At 45.5% G+C, this 18,670-nt stretch overlaps 1 protein-coding gene across 2 annotated transcripts in view; it reads left to right on the forward strand.

Moving 5' to 3' along the window:
- LOC138580191 (alpha-2-macroglobulin-like) overlaps positions 1-18,670 on the forward strand; it is a 574,708-nt gene that overhangs the window by 348,628 nt on the left and 207,410 nt on the right. The gene's annotated exons all lie outside the window — the stretch shown is intronic.

Below are 18,670 nucleotides of genomic sequence, written 5' to 3' on the forward strand. Positions count from 1 at the left end.
ACAAAGTCCCTCAGCGTAATAAACAGACAGCAGAATAGTGTAGAGGAGGAGCCAAGTACCTCTACCGGAAGTCCCGCCTTCATTTTGCCTATATGTTGGCAGCTGGAAATTGCGACATGCGCAATACCAGTGAGGGTACATATACTGCAAAGACTCCATGAGACAAGGTATCCATTGAGAAAACCCTCTATGCATTCACAAAGAAATAACGGTCTTCTGAAGGAAGTTCAGGAAGAAGTGTGAAAATGAATGAGAGAGAAGATTGGTGACATCACAGAAAGCAGAAATGACGCACCCAGAAGAGATGACAATGAAGAAAGAATGTAGACCTTATAGAGAATCTGATGACAAAGTATCGAAGTAAGCAACATTCCGGGATCAAAATGAAGATTGCACGTGCGGAGAAGCACTGAAGAAGATGCAAAGTCATTTTACAATTGTACAGCACAGCAAAGCAAGTAGATAAAGTAATCATGAGGCTGGCTACGTAGTGAATAGACTGCAGGCGATGTGCCAATATATATGTGTAGGAATGTATAGAATCTGGATGTTCCACAAAGCACTTTAGCAAACTTGAACACCGTGAATGAAAGGGCTGGAAGTGTGGCACAGTTGAATAAAAATAAGCTAATGCGAAGGGAGATTCAAGAAAGGCTTGGCTGGCCCAGTGTCAAGAGTCGGGCGGCAGAGAGCCTGGTTATCTACTCGAGAAGATACATGAACGTGAGAAACAAGCGGAGCTCCTGTTTGAGGTGTAATGGAAAAACACTAGAAGTGCCAGGTTTTCTTCATTTAATAGTATTAAATGCAACGAAGGAGCTCAAAACGTCGTCTCCAGTCACATGGTCCGATGAAAATAGACTGTGGGTCGAGCTACACCAAGACCAGAAGATAAGGCCATGCCTTCACTCCCTTTTATTCTCAGGCACAGTGAACCTCTATAAGGCCGAGTTCAAAGGACTAATTGAATGACAGACAGCAGGAGTGATGATGGATGGTAGGACAATAGGGTGGGGAGGCGTGACCAGGCCGAACCTCCCAGCACCTGGGGTACCAGCTTGCGTGCTGCTAGCGAGTGGAATATTGCAGAAGGGTAAAAGCGTGCCAACCAATTGTAGAGGACCATGTAGTACAGAGCCCTATGGTTTGAGAATCCAATAGGATGTCGTATATTTTCATGACATGGAAGATGACTTGCACTTGGGATGGGCTTAATTGTACGCCAGACTTTAGAGACACAATCACAACTACCGCCTATATAGAATGTATACTTAGATGTTCTCGTTTAGCCTATTATATCCCCCAGTAGGTTTTCTTACTTCGCCACATAGAATGACGTCAGTAGTGACACATTTTTAGTATAAAACCTATGTTTTTTCATCAAGTGCTTTGAGAGAAATTGAGTGAATGTCCGTTGATGATCGGTGTAACTCCCTGTTTTAGATAACTGTTAATAAAACAGTTGTTTGTTTGCCAACTTCCTGAGTCGGTCTGATAATTGATGTATGAGTAATATCTGCATCCCCATCCATCTCAGATTTCTGTTACCTCGTCTTAAAGGACCCCAAGCCACGGGGTTCAATCGCAACACCAGTCATCTCTAAACACTTGTGCTTCACCCTGCCTAACACCTTATTCCTCACAAATGTCCGATATTGTAACAGTATTTATTTCTAACTGTGTTAATGTTTGATGGGTTCCCAAATACCTTAATGTATATATGTTTAAATGTTTTTTTTACTTACCTGTAGTATTCTATCTTAATGTATCTGCATATGCAAGTCAGTATATGTTTAAACTTGTGTGAACCATCAATTGGTTGGCATAGCTTTATGTATGTTATCTGTATTTTGCTGCAAGCCTTATTGCTCAAAGTCTTAAGATGTTTGAATTAAACCTTTGCGGTGCCGCCGAGGGTGGCTTGTGTTAGGAACTTTCATTCCATTGACATCATTGGGACCCACAGCTTTTTCCCTGTCTCAAACCCTTGTTTTACTTTGGAGGGAAGTAAAGATTTTTTAGCATCATTTATCTTCTCCGTTCATTTATGTTGGAGGCACTGCTCAGGACATATATCAGAAATGTACTCTGAGCTTTCCTTAGACTCATTAAAATTAGTGGGCAAAATAGTAAAATATTTGCTTTTTTAGCAACATCTTGGAAATTGCGTGACTTATTTGAGAATTACAAATATGTTTTTTGTGAGCTACAAGCTGGATGATCTGAATGGCAGCAGGGTGACATGGGGATAACACACTTGACATTCTCTTCAGTGCCAGCAGAAGGCAGGAGGGAATCCATCGGGACATACAAAAGAGGAAAGATCACTGACAAGATTCACAAACAGATGAGGTCAATGAAGATAAAATGTACTGTGTGGAGCCAGGAATGAGACACTGGGGGTCATTCCGAGTTTGGAGGTAGCCATGGTGCCTCCAAAGTCGGGTCCAAATCAACTCTAAGGTGAAAAGGGAAAATGTCTTTGGCCTTTAGTAGTGTATACACGTTTTAAACACAAAAGTTCCATAGGTCTAGAGTTCCCTGTTCCAGAGGGTTGTTCCCTTGACCTGGATTTCCCTTCACACTGTTTTATAATCAAGAATATCAGTTCCTTGAGTTTCTCTTCATCAACAACACAACTGGTACACAAAACAACTTGGATCTTTGTCTTTATTTTGTTATTATACCTGGTGTACACTCCTGCCAGGTTTTCTGTCTTCTTTACTATGTTTCCACAGCCTTTTCCTAGTCTTGATGTGCTCTTCCCATGACTTCTTGGCAAAGTATATTTTACACACTGTTTAGCTTGAGAATGCCTGGTACACTTTCCTGCCATGGCATTCTCATGTGAACATGCTCATGACTTGCATCTGCCTGGTATACTCTCCTGCCAGGGCATTTCATACACATGTACTCTTGTGACTTGAGTTTGCTTGGTTTACACTCCTGTCTCGGCTTTTCTCATTTATGTATATTCTTTGCACCTTAATATTCCTGGTATACTCCCCTGCCAGGGATTTTCTCATGTGGGCTCTGCCGACACTTCCAAACTTCATAGTGTCTTATATCTGCTTTATCTTGTATTCTATTTGTATATGTATTTTGTATTTGTAATGCGCCGAAAGCCAGCGGGCATCAGGGCGCAGAGAAACAAAGCCAAAATCGGGCTCATGTTGAGAGGGGGAGGGGCTGTTGTATCTATGAATTACCTGAATAGGAATGTCTTCAGGTTTTTCCTAAATATTATATGGTTGGGTTCTAGTCGCAATGTCACTTGGAGATTGTTCCAATGCCGGGCCGCCTGGACCGGAAAGGATTTCCCAGCACCCTGGGCACAGTTTACAGCTGGTACCATTAACTTTCCTGAGGCTTGGGATCTCAGGACCCTATTGGGGGTATACCGAATGAACTTGCCCCTGAGGTACGACGGTGCTGCTCCGTAGAGACATCTATGCACCAGCGTCAAGGATTTAAAGAGGATTCTCTCCTCAACCATAAACCAATGAAGGGCACTTCTGCTCTCCGTAACAGGATCTCTTTTGTTCATCCTTTTTACGGCCCGGACCGAGTTATTTTCCATTATTTGGCATTTATTGATACATTTTTTTGATGCCCCAAGCAATAATGAGTTGCTGTAATCCAGGCGTGCCACTATGATGGCCCTAGCTATCGTGGCCGCGTTGTTCTCATTGAGGAGCGGGCAGATGGCTCTCAAGAGCCTAGTATAATAGGCATTATTTTTATGGAGATAGTTTGTCTGAGCCTCGGTTCCCAGGGTGGATTCCATCATCATCCCAATGGTTTTTACATGGGAGAATACTTTAATGCTTGAATCTTTAACCGCAAACTCCTCGTATTCTGATCCAAGCTTATCCCTCGCCTTACTGGAACCGAGATCATTAACTCAATTTTTCTGCTGTTTAAGCACATCCAATTTTCTTCCATCCATTTATTGATCAGGTCGTACAAAGTCATGGTCTTATTTTTATCAATTAGGTAGTCGCCCTCCAATTCTAACACTAACTGTGTGTCATTGGCGTAATTAGTAGATGCCGATGAATTCTAAGAGGACGCACCGATATTTCATAAAAAGGTTAAAAAGCAGGGGAGATATACTAGCTCCTTGCGGGACCCCTGCACTAATAGGGGTAGGGGTAGAGAACTTCTCTACCCAATGTATCCTGGCTACTTGATCAGTAAGGAACGATGCCAGCCAGGCCAAGGCTGCTTTGGAACATCAAGCTGTTTCCTCCAGTACCTGTTGTAATAGTGGGTGATCCACCTGGTCAAAGGCAGCACTTAGGTCCAGGAGTATTTGTAACCCTGTCTTACCCTTGTCCATAATAGAGAGCATTTGTGATTGCAGGTCTAACATAGCGGTTTCCATACTGTGAGCGGCACGGAAACCCGACTGCTGCTCGTGCAGGATGTTGTTGGCTTCAACATGGGCCTGCAGCTGTCCTGTGGCAATTTTTTCCATGATTTTCAGGATAAAATTCGTATTGGTAATTGGGGGCATATTGCCAGGGTTCTTAGGATCCAGCCCAGGTTTTTTTAGCAGGGGGGTAATGGTCACCTTCTTGATGGCTTGGGGAATCATGCCATCATGGAAAGAGGCATTGATTATTTTGGACAACACAGGTGCAATCAATTCCTTATTTTCTAAAATTAGTTTAGGGGGGATTTTCTGCGCAGGAGGATGGCTTCATTTTAGCTAGCACCTTCACCAACTCAATATCAGAGATGGGTTGAAAATTGAATTTGTCTGACTTAAATGGCTGGAGTTTGGCCGCGTTGAGGAGGTGGGTCTCTTTGGCGGTTTCTCTAGCCAGGATGTTAGCTTCTCTGGCTTTTTGGGTTTTGTCTGCAAACGCCCTTTTCACATTTTCACAGTCCTTCTCTGTGGGTGTCTAAGGGGGGGACAGTGATTTAGGTTTCTCAAGTGACTTGAGGATGTCAAAGAGCTTGTTTGCTGAGTTGGGGGCTGCTTCAATCCGCGTGTTATAATGGTCTGTTTTAGCCTTTCTATTACCCTTCCTATATGTGGAATAAGCCTGGCATTGTATCTGCCTGGTATACTATCCTGCCAGGGTTTCCCTTATATGTGCATTGAATACACTCACAAACTTGGAAGTCTCTTATACTGGTTCAGTTCTCTCCTTTAAAGCAATGCTCACTTACTTGTTCTCTTTCATATGTTTCATTAACAATTATTCAGGTTTGGCATGGCTGCCAATATGCCCCGATGTCCTCGCTTTCCCCGGGTGGCGGTCATTCAGCATTCCTTCTCTCTGCCTCTTGCGGTTCCTATTGGGCTCTTCTGCATCGTTTCGGGCTATGACATGGTGGAGACTGCCTTCAAACACCTGCAAACGCCCAGAAGCCTTCCGTCTGCTTCTGGCGTTCCTGCAGCGTGTTCTCACTCATGGCCAGCTTCCCTTATCCTTGTCGACAATCCGGCCGTCTCCACGGAACACTCTCCAGCCCCACATTCTCTCGGTCAATACCAAGAGGAGCAGCGTTCTCCAGCCAGCAGTGTGCTTCTGTCAGATGATTTTCCTGTTTAAATTTCTCCACTGTAGGTATGTCCTTGCAACAACTAGAGTGCAGCTTGTGCTCTGGGCCTCCGTTCATCTGCATTACTCGGCTCATCTTCTTCCTCACAGTATTCACGTATTTATGGGAATGGAAACCCATTCTTGATGACGTACACGTAAAGTCTGGGTATGTCTTCTCAGTGACCTTTAAGGGCAAGTCAGTTCTAGATGACTTGTAGGTAGAGTCTGAGAAGGTGTTTGCATGAGTCTTAAAAGGCAAGTCAGATTTTGTTGGCTTGCATTCAAATCTTGTGAAAAGGTTTTCAGTACCCTTCCTTGGTGGATATGGGGAGGTATGACAATATGCCATTAAGGCATTGGGCATGGATGGGGTATCCTCAAAAGGTAACGGGGGATACCATGTCTCGTCCGATGATGCCATGATACTCTCCCGGAGGCTGTCTCCACCATATGAACTTACCTCATATAGCCACCCCCAGGATCAGAATCAGGTAGCGCCTTTGGTCCCCTGGTCATATGTGGAGAGGTCCACACTGGAAAAGGAGTGATGACACCATCAGATTCATCATAGTACACTCATTTTTTCTGTGAGAATCCTTTACTCTCCTTCTCCTACGTGAAGGTTCAGATGAATCATCTTTAAGCACCATCCAGTTCACTGTCAACTGCTTGCCACCTACAGTATCATAGCATCTTTCTTTTTTCTCCTGTTCCTGACACAAGACTGCAGCCATAGATGTCTTAGAAGAAACAGTTTCAAGGAAATATTCCTGATATTTGATTGAATAAGAAAGACATGGATCTTAAGCTAAATGAATGCCTTATGCTGCTCAGACCCCCATTGCCAAAGAGTTCCCTTTGTCAACTATTTGGTAAGGGGTTGGTAATTTCTGAAAACTTTGCTATATACTTTCTACGGTTATCAGTTATACCCAATACAACTCTTAATTCCTTAGGATTCGTAAGATCTTCCAGTTTCTGAAATCCTCCAACCTTTTTCTTCTAAGGATTGAGGCCTTCTGTTGTAACTTCATGACCTAGGAAGGTTACTCTATTTCTGCACCATTGTACAAAGGAACCTTGGCCTCAGCAGTCTGTTGAGTCCATATGTTTGATTTCCTGAAAATTGTCACTTAACTCTTCAATACAAAGCCATTAGATTGCTGCTTTCTTCAGCATCTGGCTGAGAATTATGCAGAAGGATGAGAAATGTACTCCTACTGTTGATGACCCTAAAGGGCTCCCATGTCCAGCGCAGCTGTTTTGATTTAAAGGTGAGCACAAACATGGAATGAATGGTAACTCAGTGGTGAATATGCTGGAACCTTTGATCTGCGCCACTCCTCAGTCAATGAACAGTAGTGGCCATCTTGAAACTGGAACTTTCCTGTCCAGCTCTCTCAGATCGGCACACAATCTCTACTGATCATTAGGTTTGAGTACTCTGAGAATTGAGCTATTGAAATTATGAACAGTCAGTTCAATTTCTTTTTTGATGTATGTATTTATGATTCAACAGAAGCTAATGGAAATCGATACTGATGTAAAAAAACGGTCTCCATCTCATAATCCTTAGGTAAAGTTGTCAGACATGAACGCGTATGTCCACAGGCATGTGCATTCCGGGAGAATATATCTTTGAATGAGAAAAATATCTGGCTTACCGGTTCTCATTCCTCACCACTGGTCTGGAGGGATTGCTTTATATCCTTCTAATTGAGCAAAGGTCTCTTTTGTCAGGTAAGCATTAACCAATAACTGAATGAGTCCAATGCAAGTTGAAATGGTGGTCAGATCCCCTGCATCTTTCAAGACGGGCACATTTCTGCCCCCAAAGCCTCTTGCACATGATCCTTCCCCTTCCTCTCTGATTGGAGTGCAACCTTAAACAGCCTCTGAATTCACTATTTGTGCAGCCCTTGGGAGAGGGAAGCGCATAGCATTGATCTGGAACGAAAGCCATTTCCCATCACTAGGGGCTCTTCATCCCTCCATAGTGAACAGCGTAGCATTGATCCTCACAGACAACATGTACTACCATGGTCTATCCAAACAAATGGGGATGAACCAAGTCTGACTTCTTCTTTTACAGATTAGCAATCAGAATCTGAGAGCAGTGCATCCCTCCCGGGATATTTACAGTGAGGTGTGCAGCCACTATAGATATCCTAGGTCCACGAGGGCTGAATGATAAGGCGAATGAGCTTAGCAGACGGACGGATACAGGCTCCCCATACCTGAGTGCTATTAGATCAAATTCTTTCTTAGATATTCAAACAGTGGGGCTTTCACTTGCCATGCGGACCTACAATTAGAGCTGCCAGTTTGCATCTGGGGAGTGCTGGGATGGACCTCCATTGGTCTTATCAGTTCCTTTTTGCCCACCCTTTACTCTTCTCAGCAGGTCTGTGCACACGCTGTGGAGAAGTCCCAATTGACGTGTGGCCAGAGCGTGGCTTTTAGATCTTATACACTTGTCAATAGTCCCATGCAGGGTCCTCCTGGTGGCGGAAGACCTTCTCACTCACTCATCCTCTCAATCACTGTCCTTATCAACCTGGACATGATGACCTGACATTCACTGCCCTTGGCCTTTCTCAAGATAATACATCTATAATTAAAGTGGCCAGGAAGGATAAGATAGCCGGACGAGGGTCTGCCATTATTGCATGGAGGGAGAAATTCAGCTGCAAAGACATTCCATGGATAATGTCCTCCTATATTTCCCAGCTGCTTCTTCTGGTGTACCTAATGGTGTATCATCATGTATTTCAGTGAGTCCCAGCAACATTCCCCTCCCAAATCCAGTGGTTTAGACACTTTTATGTGCTCCAACTTCAGACTCCTGTTAGGGCCACACATCCCTCTTGGCACTTAAATGTAGTGCTGTAAGTTTTAGCTCATAAACCATTGAAAGCCACAACTTCCTCAGACATCAAACAGGTAACCTGGAAATCAGCGTTTCTGGTATCGGTCACCTCCACTCACAGAGTGAGTCAGTTGTTATCCCTTTGTGCGACTCACCCTTACTAACGATTCCATGAAGACAATGTAGTCCTGAGTATGGTATGCTGCGTTTGTAAGACTGGCGTCATCGTTTCCGGAGCCATGGAGTCCAGTGCGCCAACTGGGATCGTTGCAGAGCCACACTGTGCCGCCATCTTGGGAAAGGTTTTCCAAAGACAGTGGATGCTGAAAATTGACATATCTAACATGAGGAATCTGTGGGAGAATCCATCAGGAAAGAAATTACTGCAGGAGAGAAATGTCAACTTCCTTTGCATGTTCGCGTGTTATCCCACCTTTTGGCATTTTAAAAGGCAATGTGAACCTCTGTGTTCATTAAGCTGGAGTCTCATATGTGGCCCTTTAAAGATTAGCGTCCTTTTTGTGTATGTCGGCCTGTGTAATAGGTTCAGATCAAACAGTGCCTTGGTGTCCTAAAGGACATGTACATATGGGTATGCGTGCAATGCCTTGGGCAGCAAATGCTGAACTGGCATGGGATACAATGATCGCTGTAATCACCTGAGGCACATCTCTGCACATTCATTGGGGACCACCTGTGGAGATCCGTCAATGGATGTAAACAAACCAAATCTGAAGAAGTTTGTGTAGACGTATGTATGATATGATATTTTATTTGTATCGCGCCCATACACAAGTGTTTCAGAGCGCGATTCTACATATGTAGTGATTCTACAGTGACAGTTCCCTCCATCCAAGTTGACTCTGTACCAAGGCAAATGCTTCCCTGAACAACCCTTTAGTATCCTCTGTTGTGATGAGAGGACCCAACGAACCAATTAGAAGCAGAGGTCAATGTAGATAAAGCTACACATCTAAGCAGTACACCAGCTCACGATAACATGTCTAAACTAATGCGTGCCCTCCAGTCAGGATCATGCAGTCATGTACAGACATGCCTGTCTCTTTTCGTATCCTGCTTTGAATCCACATTGTTTTCTGACCTGCAAGCATGTGTGACTGGGCATGGCAGAGATCAGTAATGGCGGCCACAACAACAAAAAAAGCAAGGCAAACATTATTCCAAGTGGTTTCTGAGGGCAGCTCCTGCTTTTCCAGGTGATAAGACTGCATGCACCCTCTGAATAACCCATGCCTACCAGCCAGTGTCACAATGATGACCCACTGCACAGGCCTTGGATTCCCCTCCCAAAGTGGGAGACCATGCTGTATGGCTTTCCCACTAGGGTTCCCGCTCTAGGCTGGGATTCTAGATCAAAATGGGGTGGAGGCGGGCAAACCAGTGGGATCAATGTTATTCCTGTGGGTTTCTCCCACCTCTCTCCCATCCAGAATGAGCCCATGCCGCTATTGGAGATCATCCCATCTTCTTCTTAAACGCTGTCCCTTTAATTCCTAAAACACGATCTCACAAAATGTCACCGATGTGGTTACATCCAGGAAAGGCATGAGACACTATGATGCCAACATCAGCCCTTGCACTGCCATACACAATTGTGCACCGAAAAGGCAGACGAGCCCAATGTAGGCCCCACGTTAAGGCGGTTTACAAAGCTAACCTAACCAACAAAATCCAACAATAGAAATGTGGTAAATGCATAAAAGAAATCTGAAACCAGGATAAGTCAGGTGAAAGGTTACACCCATGGGGCTGTGCATTAAATCTGCAATCGAGGTAGTAATGTGCCATGTCGACATGGTAATCCGCTAGAGCACAGAGGGGCCACAGAAGGGACAAGCGGTGGAAAATGCAGGAAGCAAAGACCGCTCTGCTTGTGGCGCTGCCTCAGCGATTTCTTACCAAGCTGCCATAAGGGCAGTAATACAAGTACCCCACCAGCCAAAAGCCGAATGAAACTTCCTGAGGTCAGCTTGACAAACGTGTGCTGCACTTTAAGTGATTCCTGTTCTCCAGGAGACTAGGGGTCTCCTGGAAGGAGAATCGCGGGCAATCCCAGGTCAAAGGGACTCATCTCTTTTATTACCAGTTCTAGCGATGGCTTCCATTGCTTCGACCATATCATATTTATAAAGGAGTTTAGGAGGAGCAACCTAACCCTCGCTGCCCGACTGGGCCATACACCCTATTGGCGCTGTTATGTTCTGCCCTCCCTCCGACGGACATGCCAGCAGGAGCCCTGTAAGCTTCCTCTATTATCAATCAGCATTTTAGAACATTGACCATGTCATGCGATCTCTCCTAAGAGAGATCCATTCTGATAACTGAATGAGGGATCTAAAGGAGAAAGGAGGTGGCCACATAGAAGTCACTCTTGATCCCGGGCCAGGCTCTCTACTTGCCCCCTCCTTTTGTATTTGTTTCCACCTGACGTTTGAGGTGCACGCTTCCAGGAGGATGGACTTCCTCCAAAGCTTGGTGCAGGACATGCCCTTCCCCTTGCATGAGGTTTTGGTTCCTATAACCCCAACTCAAGAGCCCTGAATACTCTTGGAGCTTCTTCCACCCAGGATGATCTCAACCTTAGATAGAAATAGAAGGTAAACAAAATGTCTGATTATTAAACCAAGGTAGCGTTCCAAACCTGGGCCTCTTTCTAACAAAATAAGGCATTTGGAACCAGAATAAGGTGGACTCTGCAGTCAGGTCCTCAGTTTTTCTGAAAAAGCAGATCTCCAGCGGAAGCTCAGCGAGGAATCGTTGGTGCCTGTATGAATGCAAGATAGTACCGTTGTGCTACATGCGCGCCAGCACCGAGGATTAAATGTCCCAGGTGCCCTGTCGTAGCTTGAAGAACACAATGGCATAGTGCTCTGGAAATCCTATCGAACACCCTGTGATTATGCTCATCATAGAACCTCAGTATGGAAGGTCTCGTTTGGAGGAATAAACCCGCTGTCTAAACGTAATGGCCAAAGGTGGGCAATAACACACCGGTCATTTGCCCATTTAAAGTTCTAGATGTTAGTGGTGGTCTAAATGTCTACTTAAAAAATGGATATTAATCTTGTGGACTGGAGTTATGGCATTACTTTGACCCGGGCACTGATGTTCAAATCAAAAGCACTTAAGATTCATCTATGATTGGAAGATCGAACTAGGCTTAACCATCACAAAGTGGGGTACACCTCTTAGCCAGAGTAAGTTGGCCACATGACAAAAATCTCATTGAAAATCCATGCCCCTTCTCTGTGATCAGCAGAGTCAGCTATTCAGTTCGCTGTACCCTAGATCAGGGGAGCCCCTAACGCACGGCAAGGGTGCCGCCTTTTTTGTAGGGCCACAAAGCTCCTAAGTATTTTGGATTGATGTGCAGGAGGTCTCTCTGGGGAAATAACTTGGAGCAGCAGGCATTAGCCCATGTTTCTTCCCACAAGGCCAGGCATGAAGATGGTGATTCTCGCCATCTTGGAATGCCCAAAGACATTAAGCCACTCAATGGCGGGTCTCGGACAATGGGGAGGATTTTGATAATAGCTAGTCCGAATCAATAAACCGATTTTCCAAATGATTGCGACTTTTGCATATCTGAGTCAGAGCATAACATATCAGCGGATAATATTACCCACTTGCCTCCTTTAATGTTGTATGACATGGCTCCATGCAATCTCTGTCCATGATGTGGCGCCTTTCTAGAGCGGGGCCAAAGTGTTTTGCATTTCTTATATCCATTCTAATTCTGCACATTATGGGAACCGCGATGACGGAATTGTGCACCTAATCGGCTTTTCGTTGGGGGATCTGAGTGTTTATCTTTCTAGTGCTGTTGTGATGGGGACCCCCATTCTTTCCATTGAGAGTACTACCATCCAGGAACTGTATCCCATCTCTGCAATGCACGCCTCCGATTTTATTGATGCTCAATTTCTATTGAGTTTGGGGCTGTATTTGGTTTCAAAGTTTAAAAAAAAACCTCTTCTACTTTACATTAATGTCCGTTTTAATTTTTGTAAGATAATGTAATGTTTCAAACAAATTAAGGACGCAAAGCCAGGAATCACCATGCTGACAGCAAGATACCTCTAAAGAGTGGGAGTAACGTACTGAAATGCACATGAAATGCGCACCTGTGATTCACCTCACTGGCTTCAGAATGCTGCTAGAGAGAAGGAAATGCACAGGGAATACATGTATGAGACACATCTCACTGATAGGAGGATACTGCTACAGAGAAGGAAATGCTTGGGGAATGCACGCCTGTGATTCATCTCACTGGCTTCAGAATGCTGCTAGAGAGAAGGAAATGCACAGGGAACACATGCATGAGACACATCTCACTGATAGGAGGATACTGCTACAGAGAAGGAAATGTGTGGGAAATGCACGCCTGTGATTCACCTCACTGGCTTCAGAATGCTGCTAGAGAGAAGGACATGCACGGGGAACACATGTATGAGACACACCTCACTGATAGGAGGATGCTGCTACAGAGAAGGAAATGTGTGGGGAATGCACGACTGTGATTCACCTCACTGGCTTCAGAATGCTGCTAGAGAGAAGGAAATGCACAGGGAACACATGTATGAGACACATCTCACTGATAGGAGGATACTGCTACAGAGAAGGAAATGTGTGGGGAATGCACGCCTGTGATTCACCTCACTGGCTTCAGAATGCTGCTAACAGAAGGAAATGCACAGGGAACACATGTATGAGACATCTCACTGATAGGAGGATACTGCTACAGAGAAGGAAATGTGTGGGGAATGCACGCCTGTGATTCACCTCACTGGCTTCAGAATGCTGCTAGAGAGAAGGAAATGCACGGGGAACACATGCATGAGACACATCTCACTGATAGGAGGATACTGCTACAGAGAAGGAAATGTGTGGGGAATGCACGCCTGTGATTCATCTCACTGGCTTCAGAATGCTGCATGAGACACATCTCACTGATAGGAGGATACTGCTACAGAGAAGGAAATGTGTGGGGAATGCACGCCTGTGATTCATCTCACTGGCTTCAGAATGCTGCTAGAGAGAAGGAAATGCACGGGGAACACATGCATGAGACACATCTCACTGATATGAGGATACTGCTACAGAGAAGGAAATGTGTGGGGAATGCACGCCTGTGATTCACCTCACTGGCTTCAGAATGCTGCTAACAGAAGGAAATGCACAGGGAACACATGTATGAGACACATCTCACTGATAGGAGGATATTGCTACAGAGAAGGAAATGTGTGGGGAATGCACGCCTGTGATTCACCTCACTGGCTTCAGAATGCTGCTAACAGAAGGAAATGCACAGGGAACACATGTATGAGACACATCTCACTGATAGGAGGATACTGCTACAGAGAAGGAAATGTGTGGGGAATGCACGCCTGTGATTCACCTCACTGGCTTCAGAATGCTGCTAGAGAGAAGGAAATGCACAGGGAACACATGCATGAGACACATCTCACTGATAGGAGGATTCTGCTACAGAGAAGGAAATGTGTGGGGAATGCACGCCTGTGATTCACCTCACTGGCTTCAGAATGCTACTAGAGAGAAGGAAATGCACAGGGAACACATGTATGAGACACATCTCACTGATAGGAGGATACTGCTACAGAGAAGGAAATGTGTGGGGAATGCACGCCTGTGATTGATCTCACTGGCTTCAGAATGCTGCTAGAGAGAAGGAAATGCACAGGGAACACCTGTATGAGACACATCTCACTGATAGGAGGATACTGCTACAGAGAAGGAAATGTGTGGGGAATGCACGCCTGTGATTCACCTCACTGGCTTCAGAATGCTGCTAGAGAGAAGGAAATGCACAGGCAACACATGTATGAGGCACATTTCACTGATAGGAGGATACTGCTACAGAGAAGGAAATGTGTGGGGAATGCACGCCTGTGATTCACCTCACTGGCTTCAGAATGCTGCTAGAGAGACGGAAATGCACAGGGAACACATGTATAAGACACATCTCACTGATAGGAGGATACTGCTACAGAGAAGGAAATGTGTGGGGAATGCACACCTGTGATTCACCTCACCGGCTTCAGAATGCTGCTAGAGAGAAGGAAATGCACAGGGAACACATGTATGAGACACATCTCACTGATAGGAGGATACTGCTACAGAGAAGGAAATGTGTGGGGAATGCACGCCTGTGATTCACCTCACTGGCTTCAGAATGCTGCTAGAGAGAAGGAAATGCACAGGGAACACATGTATGAGACACATCTCACCGATAGGAGGATACTGCTACAGAGAAGGAAATGTGTGGGGAATGCACGCCTGTGATTCACCTCACTGGCTTCAGAATGCTGCTAGAGAGAAGGAAATGCACAGGGAACACATGTATGAGACACATCTCACCGATAGGAGGATAGTGCTACAGAGAAGGAAATGTGTGGGGAATGCACGCCTGTGATTCACCTCACTGGCTTCAGAATGCTGCTAGAGAGAAGGAAATGCACAGGGAACACATGTATGAGACACATCTCACCGATAGGAGGATACTGCTACAGAGAAGGAAATGTGTGGGGAATGCACGCCTGTGATTCACCTCACTGGCTTCAGAATGCTGCTAGAGAGAAGGAAATGCACAGGGAACACATGTATGAGACACATCTCACCGATAGGAGGATACTGCTACAGAGAAGGAAATGTGTGGGGAATGCACGCCTGTGATTCACCTCACTGGCTTCAGAATGCTGCTAGAGAGAAGGAAATGCACAGGGAACACATGTATGAGACACATCTCACCGATAGGAGGATACTGCTGCAGAGAAGGAAATGTGTGGGGAATGCACGCCTGTGATTCACCTCACTGGCTTCAGAATGCTGCATGAGACACATCTCACTGATAGGAGGATACTGCTACAGAGAAGGAAATGTGCGGAGAATGCACGCCTGTGATTCATCTCACTGGCTTCAGAATGCTGCTAGAGAGAAGGAAATGCACGGGGAACACATGCATGAGACACATCTCACTGATATGAGGATACTGCTACAGAGAAGGAAATGTGTGGGGAATGCACGCCTGTGATTCACCTCACTGGCTTCAGAATGCTGCTAACAGAAGGAAATGCACAGGGAACACATGTATGAGACACATCTCACTGATAGGAGGATATTGCTACAGAGAAGGAAATGTGTGGGGAATGCACGCCTGTGATTCACCTCACTGGCTTCAGAATGCTGCTAACAGAAGGAAATGCACAGGGAACACATGTATGAGACACATCTCACTGATAGGAGGATACTGCTACAGAGAAGGAAATGTGTGGGGAATGCATGCCTGTGATTCACCTCACTGGCTTCAGAATGCTGCTAGAGAGAAGGAAATGCACAGGGAACACATGTATGAGACACATCTCACCGATAGGAGGATACTGCTGCAGAGAAGGAAATGTGTGGGGAATGCACGCCTGTGATTCACCTCACTGGCTTCAGAATGCTGCTAGAGAGAATGAAATGCACAGGGAACACAAGTATGAGACACATCTCACCGATAGGAGGATACTGCTACAGAGAAGGAAATGTGTGGGGAATGCACGCCTGTGATTCACCTCACTGGCTTCAGAATGCTGCTAGAGAGAAGGAAATGCACAGGGAACACATGTATGAGACACATCTCACTGATAGGAGGATACTGCTACAGAGAAGGAAATGTGTGGGGAATGCACGCCTGTGATTCACCTCACTGGCTTCAGAATGCTGCCAGAGAGAAGGAAATGCACAGGGAACACATGTATGAGACACATCTTACCGATAGGAGGGTACTACTACAGAGAAGGAAATGTGTGGGGAATGCACGCCTGTGATTCACCTCACTGGCTTCAGAATGCTGCTAGAGAGAAGGAAATGCACAGGGAACACATGTATGAGACACATCTCTCTGATAGGAGGATACTGCTAAAGAGAAGGAAATGTGTGGGGAATGCACAGCTGTGATTCACCTCACTGGCCTCAGAATGCTGCTAGAGAGAAGGAAATGCACAGGGAACACATGTATGAGACACATCTCACTGTTAGGAGGATACTGCTACAGAGAAGAAAATGTGTGGGGAATGCACGCCTGTGATTCACCTCACTGGCTGCTTCAGAATGCTGCTAACAGAAGGAAATGCACAGGGAACACATGCATGAGACACATCTCACTGATAGGAGGATACTGCTACAGAGAAGGAAATGTGTGGGGAATGCAAGCCTGTGATTCACCTCACTGGCTTCAGAATGCTGCTAACAGAATGAAATGCACAGGGAACACATGCATGAGACACATCTCACTGATAGGAGGATACTGCTACAGAGAAGGAAATGTGTGGGGAATGCACGCCTGTGATTCATCTCACTGGCTTCAGAATGCTGCTAGAGAGAAGGAAATGCACAGGGAACACATGCATGAGACACATCTCACTGTTAGGAGGATACTGCTACATTGAAGGAAATGTGTGGGGAATGCACGCCTGTGATTCATCTCACTGGCTTCAGAATGCTGCTAGAGAGAAGGAAATGCACAGGGAACACATGTATGAGACACATCTCACCGATAGGAGGATACTGCTACAGAGAAGGAAATGTGTGGGGAATGCACGCCTGTGATTCATCTCACTGGCTTCAGAATGCTGCTAGAGAGAAGGAAATGCACAGGGAACACATGCATGAGACACATCTCACTGTTAGGAGGATACTGCTACATTGAAGGAAATGTGTGGGGAATGCACGCCTGTGATTCATCTCACTGGCTTCAGAATGCTGCTAACAGAAGGAAATGCACAGGGAACACATGCATGTGACACATCTCACTGATAGGAGGATACTGCTACAGAGAAGGAAATGCACATGGAATGCACACCTGTGATTCATCTCACTCGCAAAGAATGTTGCAAGAGAGAAGGAATTGCCAGGGGAATATACACGTTTCATCTTGCTGCTAGAGAAAAGGAAATGCATGGGAATGCCCACATGTGATTCATCTCACTGGCTGCATAATGCCTTCTAGAGAGAAGGAAATGCAGAGGGAATGCACACCTGTGATTCATCTCACTTGCAACAGAATGCTGCTCGAGAGAAGGAAATGCAGAGGGAATGCACACATGTCATATATCTCATTGACTTCAGACTTTCTTAAGGGGTTAGGAAGGATGTCAATGGCAAAACACACCAAACATTAATTCACCTCCTAGCACCGGGTGTTTGCAAGTCCCAATTGCAGAGCACAAATTCAAGTGAAGTCCAGAACAAGAATTGGTCTTCCACCATGCATGTAAAGAAAGGAGAAATGGGGGCCTGCTGTGTTCACTTTCTTTCAAAAATGGTAGCAGGCGCCCATCTCCAGAAAGAAATATCCTGTTCTGTGTTTTTTTTCCCACTTTGAGAGTTTGCAGCCATCGCTTTTTGCTCACTGTACCTATCACAGATAGGAAATATCCTCATCAGTGAGGTGGAGCTGCGCCTCTCTGAGCACAGTGAGCAGGGAGTCCACTTCTGGGTTCCCCCAGGAAACTCAGGGTGACCAACCCCAAGTTCCTTTCAAATATTTCTAAAAAGGGTAGCAGGGGCTCCTCTCCAGAAAGAACATGGCATGATTACCTGATCTGTGGTGTTTTCCCACTTTGAGAGTTTGCAGCCATCGCTTTTTTCTCACTGTACCTATTACAGATGGGAAATAACTATTTGCATATCAGTCTTTGTCCCGCCCACATGGGCAGTCCAGCACCGAAATGCTATGGCAATTCCCTTCTGAACAAACAAGAGTACCAACAGCAACCCCATACACGTGTTTCAGTCTTGTTGGGCCGGATCATTGAGGAGGAGCTGTGCCTCTCCGAGCACAGTGAGCGGGGAGTCCACACCTGGGTACCCCCAGGTAACTCAGGGTGACCAACCCCAAGTTCCTTGCAAAAACATTTTAAAAAATGGTAGCAGGCGCTCCTCTCCTACGTTCACATCCAGCAGTGCTCCTCCCCCCTCCCGCTCCCTTTCTCTCAGCCAATGACACCCTCCATAAACTCTGGCACTCCACTTAGCGATTCAATGGCTGATAGCCAGATGGCTGCTCGTTCACCTGATATATTGGGGTCCGTGTTTCACACTCGGTGCAATGTATCAATTGGAGAGAGTGAGTGAGTGAGTGAGTGAGTGAGTGAGTGAGTGAGTGAGTGAGTGAGTGAGTGAAAGAGAGAGAGAAAGAGTGTGAAATTGAGTTTTTCTG

Source organism: Ambystoma mexicanum, chromosome 3p, assembly GCF_040938575.1.
Source record: "Ambystoma mexicanum isolate Mex_15411 chromosome 3p, UKY_AmexF1_1, whole genome shotgun sequence".
Taxonomy (NCBI): Eukaryota; Metazoa; Chordata; class Amphibia; order Caudata; family Ambystomatidae; genus Ambystoma; species Ambystoma mexicanum.